Source organism: Coturnix japonica, chromosome 26, assembly GCF_054131305.1.
Source record: "Coturnix japonica strain WE chromosome 26, WE-NBRP24, whole genome shotgun sequence".
Taxonomy (NCBI): domain Eukaryota; kingdom Metazoa; phylum Chordata; class Aves; order Galliformes; family Phasianidae; genus Coturnix; species Coturnix japonica.
In genome coordinates, this window is record NC_140688.1 from 5,742,501 (window position 1) to 5,746,541 (window position 4,041).

Sequence of the window (4,041 nt, forward strand, 5' to 3'; positions counted from 1 at the left end):
ATCACAGAATCACAGAATCACAGAATCACAGAATCACAGAATCACCCGGGTTGGAAGGGACCTCAAGGATCATGTAGTTCCAACCCCCCTGCCTGGCAGGGCCACCAAACATACACCTTTACTAGATCAGGTTGCCCAGGGCCCCGTCCAACCTGGCCTTGAACACCTCCAAGGACGGGGCATCCATAACCTCACTGGGCAGCCTGTTCCAGGACCTAACCACCCTTCTAGTAAAGAACTTTCCCCTAACATCCAACCTAAATCTTCCCTCCTTCAACTTAAAACCATTTCCCCTAGTCCTGCTATTATCAGCGCCCTTTCGAAGAGTTTACTCCCCTCCTGGGAGTAAGTTCCCTTCAGGTATTGAAAGGCTGCAATGAGGTCACCCCGCAACCTTCTCTTCTCCAGGCTGAACAAACCCAACTCCCTCAGCCTGTCCTCATAGGGGAGGTGCTCCAGCCCCCTGATCATCTTCCTGTCCCTCCTCTGGACCCTTTCCAAAATCTCCATATCTTTTTTGTACTGAGGGCTCCACACCTGGACACAGTACTCCAGATGGGGCCTCACAAGAGCAGAGTAGAGAGGGACGATCACCTCCCTATCGCTGCTGACCACCCCTCTCCTGATGGAGCCCAGGATCCCATTTGCTTTCCGGGCTGCCAGAGCGCACTGCTGGCTCATGTTAAGTTTCTCATCTATCAGGACACCTAGGTCTTTTTCAGCCGAGCTGCTCTCAAGAACAACTCCTCCCAGCCTGTACAGGTGCCTGGGGTTCTTCCGGCCCAAGTGCAAAACCCCATAGTTGGACCCCATAGGGGTCAACGGGGACCCCAGCCCCATAAGTGGGAACACAGACCGATAAGTGTGACCCCAAACCCCATAAGTACGATTCTAGCCCCATAAGTGATACCCCAAACCCCATAAGTGCCTCCGCAGCCCCATAAGTGTGACCCATAAGAGAGGCTCCAAAACCATAAGTGTGACCCCATAGGGGCCAATGGGGACCCTAGCCCCATAAGTGTCACCCAAAGCCCTCTAACTGAGACCCTATGAAACTTTGAGATGTCCCCAGCCTCATAAATGTGACCCATAAGTGTGGCTCCAGCCCCATAACATCATCCCCAGCCCCATAAGTGTGACCCCAAAAAGGCCAGTGGGGACCCCAGCCCCATAAGTGGGAACACAGACCCATAAGTGTGACCCCATAGGGGCCACTGGGGACCCCAGCCCCAGAAGTGGGAACACAGACCCATAAGTATGACCCAAAACACCATAACTATAGACTTGGAGATGGCCCCAGCCCCATAAGTGGGTGTCCAGACCCATAAGTGGGACCCAAAACCCCATAACTGAGTTCCTAAGTGTGAATCCAGCCCCATAAGTGAAGCTCCAGACCCATAAGTGAGGCTCCAGACCCATAAGTGAGGCTCCAGACCCATAAGTGTGACCCCATAGGGGCCAATGGGGACCCCAGCCCCATAACTGTAACCCCAACACCATAACTGAGACCCTAAAGACTTGGAGATGTCCCCAGCCTCATAAGTGGGACCCCATAGGGGTCAATGGGGACCCCAGCCCCATAACTGGGAACACAGACCCATAAGTGTGACCCATAAGTGCCTCCCCAGCCCCATAAGTGTGTCCCCAACCCCATCAGTGTGACCTCATAAAAGCCAATGGAGACCCCAGCCCCATAAGTCCATCCCTAGCCGCATAAGTGTGACCCAAAACCCCATAACTGAATCTTCAGCCTGATAACTGTGTCCCCAGCCCCATAACTATAGACTTAGAGATGTTCCCAGCCCCATAAGTGTGACCCATAAGTGCATCCCCAGGCCCATAAGTGGGTCCCCAGCCCCATAAGTGTGACCCACAAGTGAGGCTCCAGCCCCATAAGTGTGACCCATAACTACATCCCCATCCCCATAACTGAGTCCCCAGCCCCATAACTGGGTCCCCAGCCCCATAAGTGTGACCCATAAGTGTGACCCCATAGGGGCCAAATGGGGACCCGAGCCCCATAAGTGGTTCCCCAGCCCCATAAATGTGTCCCCAGCCCCGTAAGTGTGACCCCATAACTACATCCCCAGCCCCATAAGTGGAAACAGCCCCATAAGTGCCTCCCCAGCCCCATAAGTGTATCACCAGCCCCATAAGTGTGTTCCATAAGTGAGGCTCCAGCCCCATAAGTGTGACCCCAACCCCATAACTGTGTTCCTAAGTGCCTCCCCAGCCCCATAAGTGTTACCCATAACCGAGTCCCCAGCCACATAAGTGGGAACACAGCCCCATAAGTGTGACCTATAACTGCATCCCTAGCCCCATATCTGAGTCCCCAGCCCCATAAGTGTGACCCCGGCCCCATAAGTGTGACCCATAAGTGAGTCCTGCTCAGAGTGAAGAAGGTAATGACAAGTCCAGACCATTCTCAGAGACACTCCTCCTGCTATACTATGAAATATTTTCATTCTCCTACAACAGTGTACATTTAGCACCATTACTTGCCTTTAATTTCATATATTTCAGCATTCCTTAAGCAGAAGCAGCATATGGAGCTCTAATCTTCCTCTTCTTTTGTTATCCCTCCTCCCTGGATATTTTCATGTGCTTCATGTCTCATATCTTTAACCCAACTGCTCTTAGAGCACCAAAAACAGCCTCTGTGCCATTCAGTGTGAATCCTAAAAATCTGCCTGTTTGCAGATTGAGTGAATTATCCATGTCTACTGAAAATACTCCTTCCCCCCACACGTCTCCCCGCAGCGCCCTGGGCAGCTCCCCGGGCAGGCTGAGTGCTGAGCCTGGCAGGCGGCAGAGTCCCATACCCGGCACACAGCCCCTGGGGCACAGCAGGGATCCTGCTCTGCAGGACAGCCCTGGGCACCCGCCTGCAGCCCCGGCTGCACAGCCTGCAGCCGTGCTGGGACATGCAGCTCCCCCCCACACACACACCCCGTAGCTCTTATGCTGCAGCACAGAAGCCCTCAGCTGGACCAGAAGGCTTTTCCCACAGTAAAGAAACATGCATTACCTGCAGCCAATCTGCTATGGAATGTCGTGTATTTTGTTAACCCTCTATTAAAAGCAACTGCATTGCCTACTGCATGAGACTTACCGTGTTGTGGTCTGTGAGCAATGCTCCTTCATAGAGCTCACAGCCCGCTCACACAGTACATATCTTGTAAGCTCACTCCAATTTCTCTCCTCTCTTTCTGTCACCTGCAGGCTGTGCTGTGCACAAGAGCTGCTCCTGGGCACAGCTGTCTCTCTACATCTCTGCCCACTTTTATGAGCTCCCTGTGTTTTAGGAGCCCAACCCAGCTGAGCAGTAGAGGATGTCATTTTTATCCTTCCCACTTGTCTCCCCTGAGATTTCCCTGCATCATCATGGCCAACAGTTCCTGAAAGTCAACAGCATCATGACTGTGCTTTGGAATATGTTGAATTTAACAACAGATTTCAGGTGGTCAGTGACTAATTCCTGACATGTGGTGAGGCCTGTCAGAGAGTGTTTGCTCAAAGAGGGCACTCATACAAGTACAGGATATCATAGAATCACCAAGGTTGGAAAAGACCTAAAAGATCATTCAGTCCAGCTGTTCACCTATCACCAATAGCTCCCACTAAACCATGTCCGTCAACACAACATCCAATCATTCCTTGAACGCCTCCAGGGTCGGTGAATCCACCACCCCCCTGGGCAGTCCATGCCAGGTCCCAAAGTTCAGGACTTGGCATTTGGTCTTGGTGAACCTCATCCCATTGGCTTCAGCCCAGATCTCCAGCCTGTCCAGATCCCTCAGTAGGGCCTTGGTAACTTCAGGCAGATCTACACTCCCAGCTAATCTGTTGTAGTTTGCAAACCTACATAGGATGCACTCAGTGCCCTCATCCAGGTCATCAATAAAAATATTGAAGAGGACAGGCCCCAGCACAGACCCCTGGGGAACACCAGGTAGGCACACAGGTGGGCGTCCAGGCAGGTCTTGAATATCTCCAGTGAAGGATACAACACAACCCCCTCGGGTAGCCTGTTCCAGT